Source organism: Myiozetetes cayanensis, unplaced genomic scaffold (genome assembly GCF_022539395.1).
Source record: "Myiozetetes cayanensis isolate MyiCay16 unplaced genomic scaffold, myiCay2020 scf2-11, whole genome shotgun sequence".
Lineage (NCBI taxonomy): Eukaryota > Metazoa > Chordata > Aves > Passeriformes > Tyrannidae > Myiozetetes > Myiozetetes cayanensis.
Window position 1 is genome coordinate 102,560,984 of NW_026087411.1, and position 25,214 is coordinate 102,586,197.

The 25,214-nt window shown below is 36.7% G+C and overlaps 1 long non-coding RNA gene across 1 annotated transcript; it reads right to left on the minus strand.

The window, feature by feature from the left end:
- Window positions 1–357: 357 nt before the first annotated feature.
- On the minus strand, window positions 358–5,066 carry LOC126640643 (uncharacterized). The gene is made up of 3 exons (XR_007629104.1): window positions 5,048–5,066; window positions 4,709–4,761; window positions 358–385 (listed from the first exon to the last, which is right to left on the minus strand). It is a non-coding gene; the product is annotated as an uncharacterized LOC126640643 (long non-coding RNA).
- Window positions 5,067–25,214: the final 20,148 nt, after the last annotated feature.

Sequence of the window (25,214 nt, forward strand, 5' to 3'; positions counted from 1 at the left end):
CATTGATGCACCTACATATGTAAGACAGTAGCAGATATATTTGCAACCTTTCAAATAAAGTCTTTATTACATTTAAATGAATATTTTACTGCCAGTTTTCTTATAGATGTGAACTATATGAATGAACTATGAATTTCTAATAGGTCATATAGAGATCAACATAGAGGGACAAGGACAATAACTATTGTTTGAGTTTTACTTTACTGTTATGTTTAGAAACTTAGTATATATGGGTAACAATTCTCCACCACAGGAAGATTGCAGATATCCTTCAAAATCCCAAGCTTCAAACAGGGCCAGCCACAGATAAGTGTGGCTCTTGCAGTCACGCATCTTTTCAGAGTTCTTGGTGATGTCGTTCAGTGCCAAATAGTTTTCACAGATCCTGGAATCACAGGAAACTGGACTCATTATCTTTGCATATTAAAATGTATGCTAAAACAGATAGTTCTCCACTTCAGTCAGATAATACAGTGCCAAAACTAGATAGCTATCTGTAAAAGCATGAGCTCTGTATGATTTTGAAAGCTGAACCCCACATGTAATTATCTGCATATAATCAAAGTTCAGATTCAAATCTTGTAGCTTCTGCCTTTTCTTCCTTAACTAAGAGCAAAATATCTGTTTCAACGTTTATCATATTTAAGGATCCCTACCAACTGTCAGAGGAGGTAACAATGTGTAAATCCCAGCAAAGAGTTATACTTTCCACATCTCAGCTATCTGAAGGAGAGCCAGATCTAAGTTCTATAAATAATTAGGAACACAGACATGACAGAATCTTAACAAAGCATATGAACATTTGTTTACTAACGATTGATGAGATGAGGTATACTACAGAGAGTACCACTCTTTATGAGGATGAATTGCTTTTTCTATCACAATCATTTATTTTTTGAATCTATTGTGTTATTAAAATGTAATATCATTCATCTGAATGTCCTCATTTAAAATAAAGTGTAAGTAATTTATCCTGAGAATAAACAAGTTAAATTTAGGTTGAAAGGCCAAGGAAATATAAATGAAGGTAATGGAAAACTGTATTCTGCTCAGTTGACAATTTGTTTCAAAGTCTGGTTTTTATTATTATCAACAACAAAAAGAAACTTAAAGGGACTCCTTTGCTTCCCTACGTGGTTTCATTAAACAGGGCTTAGAGTTATTACTGAAATTGTTAGAGAAATCCCATATGTCATCCTGAAAACATAGTTTTGAAATATTTCAAGAAAAAGTAAATGTATCTTTAAAAGATTTGCTCAGTCAGAATGTTGAAGCTGGGCATTTTGCACTGATAAAAGTACAGAATAATAAAAGTAGCAGGCCAGAAAGAAGTAGCAATGGATTTTATACCTCACTCACTTGTTAAGTTCTATGACCCATGTTATTCATGTCAGAATACGTGCTTTCAAAGGTGTACCAAGTTAGAGTTAGAAACCAAATTCAGAGCATATGAATTTTGTTACTCTCCTGACAGTACAAAAAATGTATGCTTTTAACAACACCTAAGAAAAAAAGAACTTAAAATAATTTTCTTGACCAAGGAGTTGGGATTCCACTTCACTTGTCAGAAATGAAAGTAGAATAAAATATTCAAAACCTAGGCGCTGAAATAGCAACCGTCTTTTGGAACTGAATACTGTAAGTAAACAAAAACAGTCGATAGAGTCAGAAGACTCTGTAGAGAAATCTTGGCAGGCTGTTTGGATGGGCAAAGGTGCAACAAGGACAAGTGTCAGGTCCTGCATTTGGATCACAACAACCCCATGAAGTGGTACCGTCTGGGGGCAGAGTGGCTGGAAAGCTGCCCAGACAAAAAGGGCCCCTGGATCCTTTTCTGAACATGAGCCAGTGTGTGTGCCCAGACGGCCAAAAGGGCCAATGGCATCCTGGCTGTATCAGGAATAGTGTGGTCAGCAGGACCAGGGAAGTCATTGCTCCTCCGTACTTGGCACTGGTGAGGCCACACCTCTAATCCTGTGTTCAGTTTTGGGTCTCTCAATTCAGGAAAGACATTGGGGTGCTGGAGCGTGTTGAAAGAAGTGCAACATAGCTGGTGAAGGGTCTGGAACACAAGTCTGATGAGGAGTAGCTGAAATAGCTGAAGATGTTTAATCTGGAGAAAAGGAGGCTCAAGGGAGATCTTATAGCACTCTACAACTACCTGAAAGCAGATTGTAGCTTAGTGGAGGTCAGTTTCTTCTGCCAGGTAATGAGAGACAGGATGAGAGGAAGGGGCCTCAAGTTGCGTCAGGGTAGGTTTAGGTTGAATATTATGAAATATTTCGTCATGGAAAAGGTTGTAAAACATTGGAATAGGCTGCTCAGGGAAGTGAGGGACTCACGATACCTGAAAGTGTTCAAAGAATGTGTTGTTATAGCACTTAAGACATGGGTTAGTGGTGAACATGGTGGTGGTACTGGGCTGACGGTTGGACCTGGTGATCTTAGAGGTCTGTTCTAACCTTAATGATTCTATTACTCTATGATTCTGTACTCCCTGTTTTTTTCTATTTTTTTTTCTCTTGGACTGTTTTCTGGGTCAATTTCTGGTATGCATAGTATTTCATTCAGTGATTGAACAGTATATTGATAAACTTGATGGCTGGAATTCCCTGGCAAAAAAAATCTGGCAAAAAAAGACAGAGCTGAAAAGAAATATTACAAGAAGAATATTCCAGAAGGAAATAGCAAAACATATGAAGTAAATGCAACTTGGAGCAGTTTTTGCTGTTACAAGAGCTTATGAAAGTCCTTTTGAAGACACCTTTGTTGAGGTGACAAGTTTAAATTATTTCCTTTTGCATAATATTCAATTAATAATACCCAAGCCCAGGTAGTATAGTAGAACTCAGTAGGGAGTTCTCCTGTTAGATGCAATATAAAGTATTTTAAATGGATTAATTTTGGACTAAGTGAAATAAAGTATTCTAGGCTAAGCATCTAATTTGCTTTACACTTATGCATTTACAGACATATAGGCAAAATGAGAGCAACATAACTGTGAGATACAATCAGATCGTATTGTGTTGAAGTGTAATTGGTATGTGAAATCATCTGGGATTAGAAATAATAATAGGAATCCATGGAGATGTCATATTCAGCACAGGCTTAAAAAGGCTGTTGTCAGAATATTGCAGATTTCTGATGTGCAGTATATATAATCCCCAAGAATTCTCTCAACTGCATACCAACCTTCCACTTTCCTTATCTCGCCACTTAAAAGCTTTTCTTTTGATTATACATTAAGGCTTTTTCAATTTATTTGGAATGTCATTTTACTTATTCCTGCCTGACTTTTGTGAGAAGGCATAATATAGTTCCAAATTATTTGCTGAAGAACATTTGACTCCCAATTGTCTGAGAGTTTGGAGGAAAAAGGGAAGACAGGTTAATAGCTGTGTCTTTCTCTTGGCCTAATAGATGAGTTTCACTCTGAAAAAGGAAGTTGTTTGCTTATGCAAGGCCTCTTAGAAACCTTTCTAAGTTCAAGGTAGGGACAAAATGAGAAAGCAAATGAAGTTTTAAGATTGAGAGAATACAACTTGAAATCTTAAAAAGTCAATGCTTTGCCAAGAGTTTATATAGAGAGGCTATTTAAGGAATGTGTGAAGGAGACAAAATACTTCTGAAGAACACACAAAAAATATATAACTAGGAATATAAGTAAGATTTATCTAAACTAGGAGTTATCCCTTCTCTCTCAAGTAATCATCTAGGGTAGACAGTCACTTCCAAGGATCATTTCATCAAACATGTATCAAGTACCTATGCTAGAGTTATAAACTTGATTTCCATTTATCCCTCTACAATGCTAGATGGAGACCATGTTCATCTCCTTACAGAGGGTGCCAATTGTGTCAGGTGTGTTAGATGAATTCTGGTTTAGATGTCAAGATTGGTGAGACGATTCCCCAAAACCTTTATGGTCAAGAAAAACATGAAGAGGTTCTAACATGAAAAGGTCAGCTAATAAGGATGAGTGGCACTTGAATACAGAGCAACGAATGCATTCAACTGTTTAAATATTTATTACACTCAAGGGCAAATATGGTTTTGTTCTGGTCCTTTTTACACTGCTGTTATATACTGCAAATTGCTTCTAAATGAGGACATCATTTAATACCAAAGATCAGAATGCTTTCCACACCAAACAGTTAACAACCAAGTGTGTTGTTTCTTAATCACAAGCCCTTCAGATGAGATACAAAGCCTGAAAAGCTAAAGGATTTTATATAGCTAACAGATCACAATAATACTAAAAAAAACCCTCACTATTTTTTTATTCTCTTCATATAGGAGTCTAGATTAAATATTTCTATCACATATTTTGTTTCATCTATAAATACAATGAGTAAACTAAGCTGGGAGTTCCTGCTTTATCAGCCCAAACAACAACAAGTAGTAAACATCAATACTGTTTCAGTTTTAGGTACATATTTGAGCTGTATTAGGACCCTCACAAAAGTTTTACTAACACATTTCTAGATTTTAAGAAGTATAAAAAGGAGAAAACACAAGAAAAGAAGTTATCATTTCCAGAGCTTATAGTTGAAGTTTGTTGATCTTACAATCTGAAAATATTTATCTTGTAACCACAGAATGGATATCAGAGAGTGGAAGTCATAGCTAGTCACTCACTAGGAATTACTTTACAGCAGGTAATAATCTGGAATATAGTTTCAGTTTAATAGAAATAAAATATACTCACTACCTACAGGATGAATCAATTTCTTGAAGGTCATCCTGTCATAGCTGTCCCAGCTGCACAAATAAAAATTAATTATAGTTTTAATAATATGTCAAATACATACACTATTTTTTCTTAAAACAAAAAAAAATCCCAAATCCTAATAGGTCAGATTTTTTGTATGTACAAACATTAAGATCTGATTAGTGAGAGATGCCTCTGCCCAAATTAAGTTGCAAAAGAGACCATGTCTTGAAGTCAACTGTACAGATTTTATTTAATAGTGAATGTGAGGTAGAGATATAGAAGGAAATATAAAAGGGGAGGAGGGGAGAGAGAAATCAAACAACAGAGAGTCACCAGCTGTGGATCCAGTGATATCCCATTGGTCTTTCTTCACTCTGGGCTTCCTGCTGGTGGTGGTGGTCTTGGAGTTTTACAAGGAGTTTTACACAGTCCAGGTTCCGGGTATCCATGGGGTGGTGGCAGATGCCAATCTCATGCCTTGGAATTATGTGTATAAACATCAAATTAAACGACAAAAGTTACTTCCTTTCCCACAGTTTGCCAAAGTGGGAATTTTTGTCTGGATGTGTTAATCAGGATGTGCTAACCAGGTCTCACCTCTACCAGGCCTAGAATTAGAGCCTTCCTGTCACAAATTCCTCCCTCTGTGCTTAAGTTCCTCCTGTGGTGGCTTGGCTTGTGGAAAGTTTCTTCTGTGGCCTTGACAATGTTTGAGACAGGCAACTGTGCTTTTTACATCTTTACAAAAAAGACCTCATTCTGTGACATACTGAGTTTCTTTGGAGACATAACAGACCTCACCCATTTGCAGGTGCAGCTGCAACTCCTCATGAGCTAACTGATTCCCTTATAAAATTTAGTAGATCAAGTTTTTAAGCAATTATTCCAGTGACAATTAAATTTACACCCACATAAAAGATAGTAGAATCTATTTGTAACCAGCAGGCTGAAATCTGAAGAAAGGGGATAGTTAAATAAGGAAAATAGTTTAATAAACAGTTGTGGGTGATATAAGAATTTTAAAAATAAAAACAAGAAGACTCTACAAGTCGTGTGGTTGTCTGGTTTTCTTTCATAGCAAAGCCTCTTCACAATGCTCTAAAACTGTAAAAAGTGTTACATTTGATTACATTTGTCATTTAAATTCATCCTAGTCCTTTAACGTTCACCCTTTGTTATTCATGCACAATCACCAAAATATTTGTATTTCAGCTTTAGCCTCAAGAATGTCAGAACTTGAGGCTGCTGGTGTGATTCAACTTCTTAAATGGCTCCACATCAAACAAATTTCTAGTCAAATCTTAAAAACTTAGTCCAACTGCTTTTCAACAGTAGCCTGAGATTGTTTACAGCAATCATTCTTGAGATCTTTTTGGCACTTTTCTAACAGTTTGTTGGAAAAGTTAATTGCTGGATATTCCCCAAATCTCACTTTCGAGCATACCATAGAACTATTTAAACTCAGAGGCCTTTTCAGAGGCAGCAGAGCAGGAAAAAGTTGGGAACACTTGTAAAGATACTTTTTATTCTTGCTGTAGTGCTCTATTTTTCTTGTGTCTCCAGTGAACTGAGGAGAAATAAAATAAAGTCTGGTTTTGTTCATTTTGCAATATGGAAGAACAGTTTGGAAACTGTAAAGTTAATTTTCTGATTTCCAATTTTGTTCTGCTAACATTGCAATTTAACTGTCAAATTAAATAATGGAAAATGCACTAAAAATTTCTGTACAGTTAAAACTTTCCTAGGTAAAGAATCTCTCCTCTCACACACTTTGTTTTCGAAATAAAAGTAAAATATTATTTTGGAGTTAAAAGATAATGTAGTGCAAAATTCATAGGGAATAAAGAATTAAACATAAGACTATAAAAATAAAGACCTGGGAAGGACTACAGGAGATAATTTACTCCAGCTATCTGGACTGAAGTGGGATTGAATATGGTTAGATCACTCCTTCACCTAGACAGACTAGTATTCGCCTAGTAGTAAGAATTTTCTGTGAAGGGATTGCATAGTCTCCTTGCTCTGCTGTAGTGTTTCACTGCCTGTGTGATGAGAATGCTTACTTGTTACTGAGAATGAGTGACTGGTGAACTAGAACTCTTGAGACTGAACTAGAACCGAGCAAAAAATATTATTGTCATTTCTCTGATGGTATAATAAAATAGAAACAAAAGCATGTAACCTGAGATTACAGTTCATATGTTTATCAGTGTTGGTAAGTTTATCATGCTGTAAGCCTATTTGTTGAAGGACTTGTTCATTATGTGCACACCCAAAGATGGTGGTCTGCCCTTCTACTGTAATCAACTTCCAGGACCCACTTCGTCAGTTTTGAAGTAAGTTGGACAATTATTTAATTAGAATTCTTCCTGCAGTATCTATGTGAACAGAAGAGCCATAATTGTAAGGATTTCTTGCATTCATAGAATTCTTTTTTTCATTATGGGCACATTATTAATGTATTTCATGACAACGGATTTTTAGCTGGATGATTAAAAATTCTTAGCACTCGTTCCAAAGCCAAAAACTAAACCAAACCAACAACAACAAAAGAGAGCAGCAAAAAAACAAAAATGAACCAAAAAAAAATCCAAAAACCAAAAACAAAAAGAATAAAAAAACCACCCACACACAAAAAAAAATCCAAACCAAACAACAACAACAAAAAACCCAACAAACAATGACTGTAACTGTAGCTATGACTTTCATTTGTCTGAACAGAGAGTGTGAATCTCTCACTGAGCTGTTTAATTTAATTAAATTAGGTCTAACCTCTTTAAGTAACTCATTTATGAGTTTATGAGTTATCACTCATTTCTCTAGTTGGCTGCTGACAAGGACTGTGTGGCTTCCATACCCATCTGCAGATGCAGTTGTCTGTCTACCTGCCCACCTGTTCCTCTGCCAGGCTTTTTTCCCAACCAACCATAGTAATTTTTGAGCCTACTAGCTAATTTTAGTCAAACCTGAGAGATGTCTGGAGGCCTCAGAGAGAGAAATCCAAATTATTGTTCTCCATCCTCCCTTTGGCTAAGGACAAAATGTGAAAGTAGTTATCTAATTGTGCACTAGAGAAATCAAACAGGAGAGAGCTACAGGAAACTAAGCTGTAACCGGTGGGGCACACAAAATTTTGCACAGCACTAGTTATGCTTAGAGGAATATGTTGAAATAAGTCAGGTAAATTTCTAAACTAGTCTTTTTCAAGGTAAAGCTGCAGGTTAAATGGCATGTTTAAGATGTTTGAATCCTGCTTTAGGTATGCAAAAGCTTTTCTGACTCTGGTGTCTTCTTTACCGTGTGTTCAAGTAACAGTAATTTCCAGCTCTTGCCTCCTTACTGAAGCAAAGTCATAGTGAAGGACTCACAAATCTCTATCAAAAATTGCTATATGGCACAGTCAGACCATCATGTCAATCTCATCATTGGCAATTAAGCACTGTTTAAACTGTACTTACTTAGTAACTTGAAGGAAAAATGTCTTATGCTGAGCCATGCCAAGACTTCAGGAAACTGGAGACTTGAAGTTCACATAGAGTTCATATCAATAAGCGACTCAAAAGTTAAAAATAACCAAAGACAGATAAAATTAGTATGGTATGGAGAAAGGGAATGGTGGTGCAGCATTCAATTTTTTCTGAAAATCAGCCAGTTATTGATATCTAATATTGATATCTCCCTTTTACCTGTATATGGGAATAAGTAAATTAACTTGCCTGGGCACTGACTGAGGAGCATCCTAAATCCACCCTATATGTGGGCACCAGGCCATGTCTGACTCACTGCTTCACAATTATCCTTTCCTTTCACCTGAGACTCAAAATGGTGGGTGCTCACTTGGGTTTTGGCACTCACTCACCTTTGAATTACAGTATTTACCTGTGTTCAGATATCATTACTTAACTGGTAAAGTCAGCACCTCACAATTAACACTCCTGGGCTCTGCTCAGTCACAGATGGAACATGGGATCCACAATGATATTTTAGCTTTTTCTCCCTTTTCTGGTGCCTTCAGAAGTGTTTCTACTTGAGAACAGGCCATCAGAATCACAGAAAGTTATGTACCTATACCCTCACTTTTGGTGCCTTGAGTTTTCCCCTAAAAGTCTCGTTTTAATAATGTTTGAATTCTTGTTCAGATCATGTACTCCAACAACACATTTCTTCAGACTAGGTAGTGCAGGATAAACAAAGTCAAACTTTCAGGTAATTTTTTTCAGTTTTCTGAATTCATCAGAAATGGTGAGTAGTGTCAAGAAGCTATGGATTGCTCCAGGCAGTAAATGCAAAACAATCAATACTAAAGAAAACAGATACTTTTTGTCCCATAAATACAGCCTCTAGAAAGAGACTGAGCCTGAGAATAAAAAGATGCTGTTAACATCTATTTATTTAGCTTTGAACTCTGTAATTATCCTTCTCCCAAAGGCCTTGTTTTATAACTTTCTCCACAAATCCTAGAAAGAATTTTAAAAACAGAAGAATATATTAATCTATTTCAAACTGTGAAGAGCAATTCAATTTGCTCAAGAGTGTGTGCCTGCATTCATGAACATTTGAATGTGTATGCTTCCAGCAATTGCTATCATGCACTGATTCTGTTTTAATTTTATCCCAGTGTCACGGTTTAACCCCAGCCAGCATAAAAGCCCCGCACAGCCTCTCACTCACTGCCCACCAATGCCACGTGGGAGAGAATCAGAAGGGTCAAAGTGAGAAAATTGGTGAGTTGATATAAAAGAGTTAATAGGTAAAGCAAAAGGCACACATGGAAGCAAAGCAAAAAAAGGAATTCATTCACCACTTCCCATGTCAGGCAGGTGTTCAGCCATTCCCAGGAAAGCAGGGCTCCATCACATGTAACAGTGACAGGATGACAAACAGCCTTTGCTCCAAATGTCCCCCCCATCATTCTTCTTTCCCCAACTCTGTATGCTGAGCATCATGGTCTGTGGTCTGGGATATCCCTTGGGCCAGCTGGGGTCTTTTGTCCTGCCTGTGTCCCCTCCCAACTACTCGTGCATTCCCAAACTCCTCACTGGTGGGGTGGGGTGAGGAGAACAGGTTTTGATGCTGTGTAAGCCCTGATCAGTGTAACAGTCCTATAATAGCTGCTATGAAGAAAATTAACTCCATCCCAGCCAAAACCAGCACATCTGGAAACATGATTCCATAATAAAAAGGCCTGGTTGTAAGGGGGATATTGAATAGGTATCCAAATAGGTATCCAAATACTTGGAAATCTTTATCCTATATCACTGCCTAACTGTGGTAAAAACTGAAAGAAACTTATATTTTTATAAGCAAAACAACATCGTGCAGAAAAACAAGTCCTCTTTCCAGGTTGATAAATAACTCAGCAGTTTAGGGAGCTGGAAGGGTTGCATCCAATTCCCTTATCTCTGTGATCCAGGTTGGAAATGTAAATCTTATACCAGACCCTTCAGGGCAAGGCTGCCTGTTCCCCTGTCATGCTCCTTTTCCTCCAGCTGCACACTGCTGCTGACAAGTACAGACCTACAGAGAAAGTTTAAAGGAAAATGATGTGTTCCCATTGAAAGCTTCACTTTTTTTGGCAAATCACCAAAGTCTTTTCACCATAAAGTAGGTGTCAGACCTACAGAGTGTTTCCCATATGTTAAAAGACTTCAGTGCTCCTACGCATGCAGTAATGGTCAGACTTAGGAAAATTTTGGATGATTTGCATCACACTGTATGTGATATCTAAACATTTACTATGAAGTCATATTTTACTTGAAGAGAAGAGAGAAATAGTTAAGCAGCTGGGTTTGATTTTACTTGTTGGTTAGTGTTGGTGTGTTTTGGTTCTTTTTTTTTAATAGCTACTTCATTTCTCTGTTCTTCAGCCAATATAATAAAGCTTAGTTATAATCGAATCTTTTGGTCTCTTTTTCTGTTTCCTACTTCTTTTTTACTTCTATATATTGCTTGGAGAGTATGCTGAATAGTATCGATCAGTACCCTACTCTCTTGTACAAAGTTAACCACTACAGTAATCTTCTTTCCAAAGAACCTCTTATCTCTTGTGGTGGAGGTTTCTAATAATATTATTTCTCAATACAATAGAACCTGCTGCTTTTCAGAAATGTGCTGTAAAAGAGGACCTTGGCCTTAGTTTATCTCCACACAAGGTAGCACACAGTTATCGCTGATTATAGAACTGAAAATTTCATCTGTATCAAGTTACAGCAAAAGGACTCAAGATATATTTCCTAACTTGGAGTGAAAATGCAACTGTCACCATTAAAGTGGTTGGTAAAAAAACAACCACATTGTATGGTACCAGAGACAAGGCAGCATTCAATTTCTGTCATTTGGAGATAGGCAGTAGTCATAAAAGCTCATACCGAGATCTCCTGAGAGGTGTATGTAGCTAGAGTGATTGAAATAGACGATTTTCAATTCATATTGAAATATTAGTAAGTCTTTCATGAAGGAGAAGGTCTGAGGATATTATCTATTGATGTACGTTGCAAGATTTTATCATATTACCACATTTTTCTATGATATAGAATCATAGTATCATATGCCCATGTGAGACCCCATCTGGAGTACTTCATCCACGTGTGGGGTCCTCAGTACAAAAAAGACATAAACCTATCGGATTGGGTCCAAAGAAGGCCATAAAGATGATCAGAGGGCTGCAGCACCTCTCCTATGAAGGCAGACTTAGAGAACTGGGGTTGTTTGGCCTGGAGAAGACTCTGAGGAGACCTTACAGTACCTAAAGGGGGCTTATAAAAGGAGGAAGAGGGACTTCTTATATGGGCACATAGTGATAGAACAAGGGGAATGTTTTTAAACTGACAGAGGGCAGATTAGACATTAGAAAGAAATTCTTTACTCAGAGGCTGGTGAGGCAGTGGAACAGGTTACCCAGAGAACCTGTGGATGCCCCATGCCTGGAAGTGTTCAAGACCAGGCTGAATGGGGCCCTGAGCAACCTGGTCTAGTGAATGCCATCTCTGACCATGGCATGGGGGGTGGAACTAGATGATCTTTAAGATCCCTTCCAATCCTAAACATTCTATGATTCCATTATTCTATTCTACTGGGCAATAACTTTCCATACTTATAAAACAGTTCCTTTCTTACAGGGTTTTTATTCTGAATAGAGTGTGCAAGGTGCCTCCAACCAAGTTATATTTATCAACTGAATAAAGAAACCAAGTTACCCCAATTAAATGGATGACTATTTCATGAAAAAAAAAGACAAAAAAGTTGAACATGATAAATTCAATGCAAACATTCTCAAGGCTATTTCCCCACACAGCCTACACGCCCACCCTTTGCTAAAAACCCATAAGGGCAAGTTTTACATGAAGATTGAGGGGTGGGGGAGGTTCAGTCTGGGTAGTGGTTTCTGGCATCTTTATGAGAAAAGTGACAACCTGGTAATGCAAATAAATTGTAGAGGTAAATCAGGAGCTGTCTTCTTCTGTTATACACACCTTTTGTCATGTTACCTCTTCAGCCATAAACTATTGCCTTTAAATAGGTCCACAACACAGATGTGTGTTGAGGCAGTCTCTGAGAATCAGAAGAATCCAAGAGTCTTCTTTACTGTTTTCCTGTTCATGGTAAATCATGCACAGGATGAAAAGGTGGAGGACACTGATATTGGTTTTTCATGCAGGATATGCTTCTTTCCTGTTTCTGCTGTTCTCTGCTAGATGATAATGCTCTGAACACCACCTAGCCCCTTGATACATACCTGAGCTATATCGTAGAACAAATCTTGACATCAGTTCCCTCTCTTCTCCCCGTGGAAGACTATCTTTAGTAGCCTAAAAATCAATGTTTTCTTAGGCTATTCATAGCATCCTCTGGTGATGGGGATCCTACAAGCTGCCCCACAGGTCTGTTCTACTGTTCACCTATTCCTGAAACTAGAAAGGGGTTTTAATCTTCAAAATTATTCTTCTCTGTTGAAATATGATCTCATTATATCTTGTACTATGCTTGGTAATTATGAAGACCACTTCATCCTCTTTCTGTCTTCAGTCAACTTTTCTGCACTTGAAGTCCCTTAACATTACTCATTCATGCCTGTCTTCTCTAGGTAATACAGCTGTAATAGGGCATGTCTCCCAGAGCTCTGAATATTCATATGGTTCCCTGGTTTCTCTCCTAGTGGCCTGCAGTCTTCAAAATGTTTCAGGTTGTCACTTAAATTTTATCCTCATGAGACATTAAATAACAACACTCAAAAGCCTGAATTGTCATTGCAAGGGCCTGATTAGTTCATCTGTGATTAATCTTCAATAAAACATATTTTTTTATTTTTATCCAGAAACTTTGACTCCAGGTGTGACATGCAAATAATAAATTTGGGTATATTAACCCCTAAAAATTTCTCCTAATGTCCATATGGACAGCAGAGTCTGATTTTTTAAGTGTTTTTGTAAGTATCTTGTGCTATTGGATGTAAATTATTGTAATGGATGTAACAAAGTAAATATTCCCTTGTTCCAGAGGAAAGTAAAATAGCTACGCTGCCCTCATGCTTGCAGCCATCTGGCTGAAGCCCTCTAGAATATTTTATTCTGGGATTATTTAAAATTTACACCTGGGTTTTGCTTTTTTTCTGAATAATGTACTTTTATAGTTCAACTATTGCACTTTTTCCTTCATTCTTAGAATTTTAGAGACTACTATTAAAAAGTGTAGGATTGGTGTAAGGTTTGTCAATCAATCACGATGATAAACACTAAAGGATATCCTTATAGCATCCCAATCAGCTGAAAATTGTTCTGCATCTAGATGATTTATAGAATTATTTTATTATTAAATCAAACCATGAATAAATTCCTGTTGAAATAATTTATGACAATTTTCAATTAAAATGAAAGTTACAATAAGCTGAGTGATTGATAATGATTCAAACCATTAGTGTAAAATTCTAGTTAAGAGTTAAAAAGATTCTACTGTTCAATAATTAAATATAATTTCTTGTTTTGAGAAAATTAACTGAACTGCTGCATGTAAATAAAGGCATATTGAGTTTTATATATGATTTAGCAAGAGATATACATAAAATAGGGAATTCAAATTTAATTTATGGAAGTATTCATGAATTTTGGGTTATGCAGCTGCCAATCTGCAGAAGTTCTACCAGTGCCTATAAATTCATTAGGCATAATCTATCACCATAAAACCACTTGAACCTCAAAGTTATAATTTTATGTGGCAGGACTTTTTAAGACCAGAGGCAAAGTCAATATCATGGGCTTTTTTCCCATCACTTTAAAACAAAGACCAAAGGTTTGGTAGTTGAAAAATAGATCTGGTTTTGTCCTTTTTTTTTTAATAGTCAACAGTTCTCCAAGAGTAATAAAATTGCATACACTTAAAAATAAGCTGGACATTTTGTTCTGAACAAATAAACTAAACCTGTTTCTGTGGTGCTGTGGCTATTCCTTTAACTACTGGTTACAGGACCTTTTCTTCCATCTTACAAACAAGAATGTACTGGTTATCATTTATACAAGTAATGCAGAATTACTTCAAAATATTTTGATGGAAACCCTCCTGGAATTACAAAATGAGGGAATTAGTGAAATTATAGTTTTCTTTCCCAAAACGTAAAGTAAATGAGGTTATAAGAAAATTTAAATAGAGACAAACCAGATACTGTTAAGACCTTTCTTGCAGAGCAGGAGTTAATGGGATTTTTATTTTCTTGAACATTTATTTTCTTTTAGTGTGGACTGCATACAAAAAACTTGCTTTAAGTAAGACATAGTTTCACTCATTATTCTCTGCTACATTTGTATTATTTCTTGTAAGCAAAGTTCTGTTTTACTATGGAAATGTCTATAGGAAGAAGACAGACTAAATGCACTAGCTTTTATTCAGGTGCATTTGTGTGGAAGTTGCCTGGCAGTGGAGTATTTCAGTAAAGTTACACTACTCAAGAGAATAATAAAGTATGCTATAATATTCATACCATTTGATTGTGTAGACTATAATTTTCTGAGGATAAAGTACAGCTGGGGAGGTTTTCTAACACTATGGCTGTCAAAGCTTTTGTTTTTCTCTTTTTTGAGTTTAAAAAACCTATGGGGATTTCATAAATGCAGCCATAAGATAGTAAAAAACCGGCTTTTTATTAGAATTGCAGCATTTAAAGAACTCTTCAAAGACATGACTGGGGCAACATTTCTGTTGAAATTTGTGAAAAATGTGCAGTGTGTTACCGAACTGGGGCTCTATCACACTTCATGTTCTGACATGCGCTGGCATTTGCAGTGCAGCTGTCTCAAGTCAATTATATTTCTTATTTATTGGAAGGGGAAAACCAGATAATGAATAGCTGTACCTTGTGACACTTACTCCATTGTCCCTTCTGGTAAGATCCAAATTTGGATGGTGAGAGGATGTGTCTACCCAACAAGCAAACAGCAGTGCTTGTTCATAATACACTCACATATACCAGGGATTTGCAAAAGTATCACCTCTTGAATTAGAGGCAGATACTCCATATCTAATTGTTTTTAAAAGTTTTTTTTTTTTTTTTACTCCTTTGGGAATTAAAAAGTGTTAAAAAGGCTAGGCACTTTGAAAAATATACATAATTTAGATATTTTGAAAGATTAATTTTTTTTTAGCATGGGTGATGCTTTGGCTTGCAGCTCTTTTTGTGTCTCCAGAAGGAAATTTCTGTAACGTATTCTTTCTTCTTAATTAATTTTAAAACCTTTCAGAGTCTTTGACAACTCTTTTTTTCTTGTGCCTTTTCCTGGACACTTTATTCCAAAAGGAAAATCTTCCAGTGGAACAACTTGGAGAGGAAAATAGAAAAAGAAGAAAAAACTTTTTTCAGAGCTTTTTGGCCTAATTCATGAGTAGGTTCATTAAAATTAGTGGGTAGTTACCCTCCCCACCACACAATCTGTCTGTTTATGAACTTGCACTGTACAAATCATATTCATTGTCATCAGTCAGACACATCGAGAAGCACCAGAGAAAGGCTCAGATATTTTACCAGGACAAACACATCAGTCTAAGGCAGTCAGACTTCATTAGCATCATTTACAAAATGCAGCCATGCAGCGTGTTAAAAATGGAGGCTTTATGAATGGCAAGTCTGACCAAAGCCCAAACACAATCCTGCCAGGATGGGTCCTGTACTTTTGGGAGCAGCACTCCAGCATCACAGTGTACTGAGTATTTTTCACTCTTCCTAAACAAATAGTGTCAGAACAATATAATGAACCATAAATTTTCCTACCCTAATACCAGTTTTAGCAGGAGCAGTTCTGGCTGATACTTTCAGTTCCTTTGTCTTAAGTAAAAGCTTTGTATTTTAAAGGTAACTCTGCCATGGAATCCAAAGGGCTGACTCCAGCAAAGTTAGCTATATCTGGCTGTGTTTAATTTAGCTAGCTCAGCTACTGATCACAGTGCAACAGCAGCAATACAGGGGTTAGGATTTACAGCTATTTTTGAATCAATAGCAGGACTGTTACTGACATGTGGGATACCTAGTGTTGATAGTCTCTGGATACCGAAGTCCTTGAGTTACACTGCAGAGGACAAATGTGAGAGGGATCAATTCAGATTAATCAGTTTAACCAATATATATTTTGAAAGTTGTGCTTTTTCCAGAACATAAAGGTATGAAGTCTGGTATGTTATTTTAAGCTCTTAGATTGTTTTTTATCCTACATATCTTAGTCTAGCAATCAGGTTATTTTAAAGTGAAGGTTACCCCAAAGAACAAGATTATCATGAATGGTTCTTCTCCTCTCAAAAGTGCAACCCATGTAACCAATATACTTTTTTCTCTGCCTAAAAACCCTGACATAGATGCTAGATAAATGGACAGAGAGGGTTGGGCACAAACTGAAACAAAGGAGGTTCCCTCTGAACATCATGAAACACTTTTGAGAGTGACTGAGCAATGAACACATTGCCCAGAGAGGTAGGGAAGTCTCCTTTCTAGGAGATATTCAGAAGCCTGGGCAACCAGCTCCGGGTGGCTCTAATTGACCAGCGGGGTTGGGCAACATGACCTTCAGAGGTCCCTTCCAACTTTGACCATTCTGTCAATTTGTGGCTGAAAAATCCTTCATCCTCCACTGCAAGCACTTTTCTAACTTTCTGATCTCTACATCAGCTGGCTCAGACTGTGTTTCTTAAGAAGCTGAGCAGAAGTACTTCAGCTGCCATTCAGTAATCAAGAATGTAACAAGTGCCAAAAATGGGAACTGCTAAGGCCACCGTGTGTGTAACCAAGCCTCATTACCACCACTCATTAGGATCTTTAAAACAGTGCTTTCCTGGGGAAAGGCATAAGCAGAACGACCACTTGTCCTCTCCCTATTAGCACTTTCCATTTGAGAGTTTGGTTTTTATGTAAGTCTTGGGTCTTTACAATCTGCTGATAGATGGGAAATCAGACTTGCCCAGTTTACCATAGAGCAAAAATATTGTAATTGGTTTAATAACCAGTAGCCTGTCTGGAAACTTTGTGCTTTAAGTTCTACTTATACCATCAAAGAGCCCAGGACCACTGTGTACCACCTAATTCACTAAAATGCACAATCAAAATCTGAATTAATAATACGTTTTCTCAGGGTCGGGTTGTTGCCAGATGGAATGAGGAATACTACTGGGTATCCAATGCCAGCTTTCACTTTGCCACAAAAATGCAATTGCAATAAATCAAGTTTTCTATTGCTAAAAGAGATGTTCCAAGTGGGCATCCTTTTGGATAATAGCATATGGTCTTTTATTAAAAGCATTTCTGAAGCAAATTTCATAGGAAGGTATATTTTTTAACCTAGTACAATATTTCTACACCCATGCATGTTGGATGTGTCACATATGTGTACAGATTCCTTGTGATTTATTCGGGTTCATTATGTCTAGAAGGAAAGAGAGATATAAATATTCTAAATCTTACTAAACAGCCTATATCATAGTGAATTGCTGTATACTAAGCAGGGTCTCTTTTGCTAAGCATTAATGTTTTAAAGCACTCTGAAATTATAAAATGGGATGGAAAGAACAAACAAGTTAATAAAAAGCAGGCAAAATGGTACAAGATGTAATTTATTGCTATGCCCAAGCCCTCAGAAGATTTACCGTTGCTGAGCAAGTACGTGAGCCTTAATAGTGAGCAAATTAAATGAGAGTTTAAATCCTTTATGTGTACATGCACACAGTGTTATTGATGATTTCTATTTACAGCAGTAACTCATCTCTTTCTTGAAATACAACAGTGAGAACTGCACCAATACTGTGCTTCTCAGTGGCAGTATTATTTATATCTGGCATTACAAGGGGATTTTCTGGACTGTTTGCAGGCACTGAGCCCTTGTGGCTAATCAGGATCTACCTCATAATTCTGTATGAAAGCCTTAAATTTTTTTCTTCATTTTTTTTCCCTGCAACATCTATGAAAAAACCTGTTGTTGCTGTTAAGTTGACCACCTCTAATAATTTTAAAAAAATTTAAAAATAAAAATCATGAGTTTCCTTTCAGGTTAAACATAACAACCTTCTCACACAGAAGACTCTCTGTGTCTAATACCATTTATTTGAGACATAAAATTCACATCTCATGTGAATGCAGTTGCCAGAAATTTTTGAAGCCAATAAGAATCTCTCTCCCACTTAGAGGATCCTTAGTATAAATCCAAAAACTTTGTAACACTTGGAAAGATGTTCTAAAAGTAACAGTACAGATACATTCCATTCCTTTTCACTCTCTTTGGCTGCTCAGGGTACTGAGAACTGCAGGACCGCTCACAAAAAAATCACTTCAATTCTCTAGGACTTGTTACCATGACTAAAAGGGTACAGTTTATTGCTGTAAAAGGTAGGAACATTGTACTATCTGTTAAAAATAAAAGCATAAATACCAAACATTAGTGATTCAGTAAAGGTCAACAATTATACACTGAACAGTCTCTGGCAAGATATTTTTCAACATGCATGGCCAGCAATGTAGCAACAGAGCATAAGAGTTTAGTGTGGCTTGTGCAGGCTTTCCTGGAAAAAAAGGAGCAGTATAGAAAGAGCTGAAAATAAAAACGAGAGTATAGAATCTCTGAAGCAATATTTATCTATGTTATTAAGAGGATAATAAACCTCTGCAATATTGTAGTGTTCTTTGTTTCCTTTCATCTTTATTAAGGAAGCCACGCAAAACTCTAAAGAGACTGGCTAATTATTTTAGGTCCCAGAAATGGCCAAGTGAGAAGTCCTAACCCATGCAGGGAATGGCAGTATCAAGAGCTGAGCCAAAGAGATGAGTGAGGCTTCAAATGCAACTTTTTCTGTAAAGAAAGTCAACCACAGAAAACCTGTCCTGCTTTGCAAAGATGCAAAGCAACTACACTATTTATCAGCTCCATGGGAGGTGAGCCTTGCAGAGGACAAAATAGGTATGTTTGATTTTCTTACGTTCCAAGAAAAATGAGGAGCTTTTAGCTCATAATGTCATTTGATAACAGGTTTTAGACCCACAAAACAATCTGAAAACTGTAGATTTTCAGTGTATAAATGGAAGCTTCCACTGCAACAAAAGAACAAAATAATTAGTCTTCCACATTAACTTAAATTTTAAACACAGATTTCAAATAGCTAAATAAACTATCTGGCCTTTTCAGACTTCTTCAGTACTAATGCATATCTAGCTTTATCTGCTCAACCTGTCTGTTTTCATTCAGGATATTTTCTTTCATGATTCAGAGGGAGCAACATACAATTCTCATGTATGTTCCTCTAATTCTTTCAAATCATATATTATAGTCACAGTTCCATTAGGCTGGAAATGTGGTGAAAATCCACTTCCCAAAGTTTTTTACATTTAGCATAATTCAAGAAAGTAAAATAACAGTGTTATTTGCACGTCACTAAAGAAAGAAATGCCTTAAAAAAGACAAACATGTGAGAATTTCTACTAAATCTATTCTTGGTCATCCTTAGAAGTGTAAACACAAATTTTGGTAATCATTTTTATTCTTCATTCTTCAAGAAATTATATCTTGATACAGTGAAAGCATACATGATATATATTATAAATTCAGCAACATTATCTTCTTCCTTTTTTAAAACACTAAATTTTTATTTTTGTTCTGATTTCAGTCTGAATTAAGTGCCTTGTAGAAGAATGTAATAAGAACTGTCAGATAGGAAAAAGGTATCTTAGTCATTAAATTTTATCAGAATACCAAGGAAGAAAGAAGAGAAAATGTTTCAGTGTGATGTATCTGTCATGATCATGAGTGTGTAATTATTGTGTTTCAGTACTGAAACAACTGCAAGTCATTTTCCTGTACATGTCTTGCCTTGTGACATTTCACAAGTGCAGATGATTTATTCCTGTATACAATGTTCACATTAAGGCTTCTAAGTGAAAAGTGTGTGTTGACATAATACATGTGGAAGTGCAGTTCTGCCATTTGAGTGCTCTAGCTTGAATCTCAGAAGACTTCAGTTTAATTTGCTGTCTAACGCAGACTCGGTCTGTGTTCTTCAGTTCACCACATACCTAACTATTTTCCTCCACCTCTACCTATCTCTCAGCATGCCAGCCTGGCTTGCAGGTACAACTGATATCAACTGAGATTCATCTTATCTATGTTAGGAATATAAAACTAAAATAAGCACACTCTAGACAAAAAAAAACAAGTGCAAGTAACATTCCAGTTTGGGAGTTGAATATATCCAAGGACGGAGACTCCACAGCCCTTGTGGACAACCTGTACCAGGGTTTGATCACCCTAACAACAAAAAAGCTTATTTGTCTTCCTGTCTTACCTGCATTTGAAATGAGTCACTTGAATTACTCTTTAGGTCCTTTAAGTTGGGAAATATAAAACAAAAAAAATATTGCTCAGATTTTTTTACCTGGATGTTAAATGTCTAAAGATAAATGAAGCACCCAGAATTGCCAGCTGCAGTCAAATAGGTTTTTAGTCAGAAGAATGAACTCCCAAGGGTCTAAATTATATAATTCAAGCCCCTAGTCTCAATAGGAAATTTGAACTTGCATTTCCACATTTGGATCATTTAGCCATTAGACTATAGGACTATTTGAAGCAGTGAAACAGTAGTTTTCTGTCTCTTTTTTTTTTTTTTTTTCCCAATAGCTGACTCCTGTTCCAAGGAGATTTATGTTTTGGATACCCAAAGAAAAGAAAACAGTAACTGTCCTGAGCTAGAGCACCACTTACTCATCACACCAAACTCTTCCCACATTCTTCCCTTCTGGATGGTTATGGTAGCTCTCCTCGAAGCTGACTGCTGAAAATATGCATCTGTCATGACCCCTTCTCCCATTAGCATTATGGGAAAAATGCACATCTATTAGAGCTGATAACTTCAAGGAGATGTGTATAAGAAGTACAGTGGTTTGGACCTTGTTTCTGTATAGATGGTTGAACTGCATACAGTGCTGTAGCACTATATACACTGAAGGTTGGACTCAGCTGTGCTGTGGACAACAGATAATCTAATCCACATCCATCACTTTCATTTTTCATGCAGTGGAACAGCTTCAGCTCTGCCTTTTACTACAACATGAAAGCAATGTTTCTAATATCTGCTATGCATGGCTCACTTCTCCTACCATCTTCCCAAGGGAAAAACATGGATGCATAATGGTTTTTTGTGGTTTTTTCTTTGGTTTTTTTTGCTTTTTAAATAACATCTATATACATATTCCTGTACTATTGTAATAGAAATTATAGGGTCACTAAAATATGCCACAAGCTGGAGGCAGTAAGAAATGAGGCTTGAGGCTATCCTTGTCCTAGGGGAACTAATTCTATAGTTTGTGACTAGTCTCCCCAACTCAATTCCCCACCTCCCTTTGCCCTTTTTCTTGCTCAGTGGCGTGGTGCCCAAAGGCAGTTACATATTTAGAAGTGTTCTCCATAGCTACTTGTGTTCATAAGGCACTACCGATTTTCTGACACAAGCAGAAAAATCACTGTTTAATTAGTTAAAGCTAAAGAACCTTAGAGGACGACCAAGCTCTTTTGTGTATGCAGTGATGTAAACATAGAATCCCCCTTAGAGCTATTTGAATGGACCTGTTGTTTCAGCTCTGGGAATTCTTAGAGATGCTGTGAGCACAAGTCATTAATGTGATCCATTGATAAATGGATCTTTTTCTTTACTGTTGAGACCTCTGCTGAATCCTCTCCTAATTATGTTACACAGTGGTCAGTATTAAGAAGCCAATATATGGGTGAAATTTATTATGGAGAAATATTTGAATATAATACCATTTTTCCCTCTAGTGAACACAGTTCAAATTTAACCAATGTTTATTCATGTGCTTAACTTGAAAGCACATGATTAAATCAACAACTTCTGGGTGCTACTGAGGTTACTGATGTAAAGACACATAGCTTCTTTGTTACACTGGTAGGGTTCTCAAATAATGGAAGTTTTTTTTAATGGAAACACCCAGCCTTCTGTGTGTATGTTTATTGGCCATTTTCTTATTTAACTGTTCCTTGATAAGGTGCTGTTACTTTTACCATAAATACTAAAGCAATTCATTACACTGGGCATTACAGTGAAACAAAAGCAGAAAAAAAAAAAAAAAAGAAGAAAAAAAAACCCTGCAAATTTAGTAAAATGCTTACTCATCTTCACTCATAAAAAGAAATGTGACTAGCAGAATAAGGGGGTGATTCTACCCCATCTACTGCATCCAACTCTGGGGTCCTCAGTGCAGGAGTCGCAGTACATGGAGTTGTTGGAATGGGTCCAGAGGAGGGCCACAAAAATGATCAGAAGGCTAGAGCACCTCTCTTGTGGGGAAAGGCTGAGAGGGTTGGAGGAAAGAAGGTTCTGGTGTGATCTTACTGTGGCCTTTCAATATATAAAGGCTGTTTATTAAAACAGCAAAGGGACATAATTTTTACTAGGATTTGTACTGACAGGACAAAGGACAATGGTTTTAAACGGAAAGAGGTTAGACTTAGATTAGACATAAGGAAGATTTTTGGTTTTTTCACAATGAAGGTATTGGGACGCTCCAACAAGTTGCCCAGAAAAGTTGTGAATGATCCATCACCGCAAGTGTGATTTATGATTATGATGATTTAGAGTCTCCACATGTCCCTTCAGAAATACGAGAATTCATCACCATTATGAAATCACTGAGGTTTTTAAGTTAACTTTCCTACTTGGTTAAAAGGATGAAGAAGATCAATTGTAATGAGAACAAAAGATGAATACAACTAGTTACAGCATCTACAATCTGTTCCCCACTTGGGCATGCTCTCACTCTGAATGACTCAGGACCAGGGTTAAGCCTTAACTCCAAGCTTGTTAGTCTGTCTTTCCTTTGTTACGAGCCCTACATTTTAAAATCCTTCTCAAAAAAAAGAAAGCTAACAAAAATTTATTAATCTAACTAGTTGGTGTTTGGTCTTGCTTCCCTGTAGATGTAAGTAACAATAAATAAGGCAGCTTCTAAATAAATAAAACAATCAAATGATGTACAACTTCAGTTCCTCCAACCTATTAGTTAAAAGCGCAAGAAAACAGCTGAACCCTATTGAATGTCAGCACACCTGAGTTACTGCAGATAGAGGGGAGTCTAACTCAAGGGCTCTGCAGCAGGAAACCTAAACTTCACTAGGAATCTCAGTAAATAGTAGAAAAGAAAAACAAAAATTGAGGTTGCTGAATGAAAGGCATAAGTCCTTTTCAATACTACTTCTTAATCTTCCAAGATTCTGTCCCCTTTATTAAGAAAACAAATCACTCTTCTAAGGCATGAAAAACTGAAGAACCCAAATGAAATAGAAAAATAACATGGTTAAGTAGCAATGTCTGGATATTTAGAAACTCTTTGATCAGATCAATACCTTGGAGTAGGTGATTCATGGTCTAATACACAGAATTGTTCTAGAAGCATTTGTCAGCCTCTTGTCATGTACTATCTTTGGGGGATTTTTTTATTTTTTGAGAAACAGTCCATGTAAGAAGACTTTTTATGTAAGAGCTCAAAGGCTTGAAGAACTGTAAGTAGATCAGAGAGGGTGTGTGAAAACCAGCTAAAAAGTTTTCTAAGTAATTTTATCTACAAATTGCTTGGTTTGGCCCAAGTTCTCAGCCATCTATTTTCATCCTGAAAGCAGCTCATCTTCAGTGCTGGTGGCAAAATTGTTACAAAGAGGGATTTGCTTAAAGCGCCTAATGTTGAGAGCACTTAATGTTCTGAAAAATGAATTTGGAAAACTTCCCAGATTGCACATCTGCCCCTAAAACATGAGAATAATGGACTGAATAGGAGAAGGGAGGATTAAGTGAACACTTGCTATCCTCTGTCTTTCATTACCTAAACCTGTGTGGTACCTCCGGATAACCTTTATCTTAAGCACTCCCTCACAGAATCCTGGCCACCAGATTTCAAAAGGAAAACACCTCTCTGACAGGTAGATGTATGGCTGTGATACTGCAAATCAGCTGCTTATATAAGCACTGTATGCCAGCAGTTGGAAAGAAGGTGCCATTGGAAGAAAACTCACACTACAAATAATTAGTAGCTTGAGAGGTCTTTTCTTGTTGCTACCTTTTTTCTTTCTTTTGTGCTAGTGACTCTCATCTTGCCATGATAATGCACAGTATCCTCCATTAAGGACTGAACATTTTCTAAATTAAATAAAGGTGGATCACAGAACCCCAGTATTAACAGATGAACAGGATTCTCAGATCATCACCTCCTATTCCTGCTTTATGATACTGTTTCACAGAATGTATTTTCTTGACCTCTGTCTACTTGGCAGTATGATCTAAGGAGTTTGGCCTCAGCTATTTGCCATCTGGGACAATCCCAAACCATGATATATGTCACTGTCAGAAAACATTTTCCTGATAATCAACCTAAACATTCCAGGCTTATGTTGATTAGCTCTCATTAGCTTTTACAACAGACATCAGATGAAATTACTTATTTCATCCTCTGAGTTCAAATCTGGGCATAGAAAAATAAATAATGAATTTAAAACAGGTCTACAAAGGACAAGCATATCCAATACCTGTTCTAGCTCTATTTACTTATCAAAACTAGAGGTTGATGTTTCCTCTTGCTGATTTCCTTTGCTATCATTGCTTACAAGCAGCAATGGTGAAAGCCTGCACTCTGAAAGTCTGCCTCAAGCAGGTATTTACTAATTTATTTTATATCTCAGTTAGGATGATACCACTGGGGAATGAATGAAGAATTTTAGCTTTTAAAAATATATTAGTATCTCTGATGTTATTTGGAGAACTGAAAATTTGTGAGTGGATTGAACCTGATACCCAAAACATTTTTTTTTAACTACAAAAAATGATCAAATTTTGTATTGAAATAAAACTTCCTTGGAAATTTGACAGCATCCACTTTGCCAATAACAGTATCTTCCCTCAGGTATGTGTTACCACTTTAGTGAGCTACTATCCTTGTGGAAAAAACAATGTACATATAGCCTGAACCATTTCACAGAAAATCAGCCAA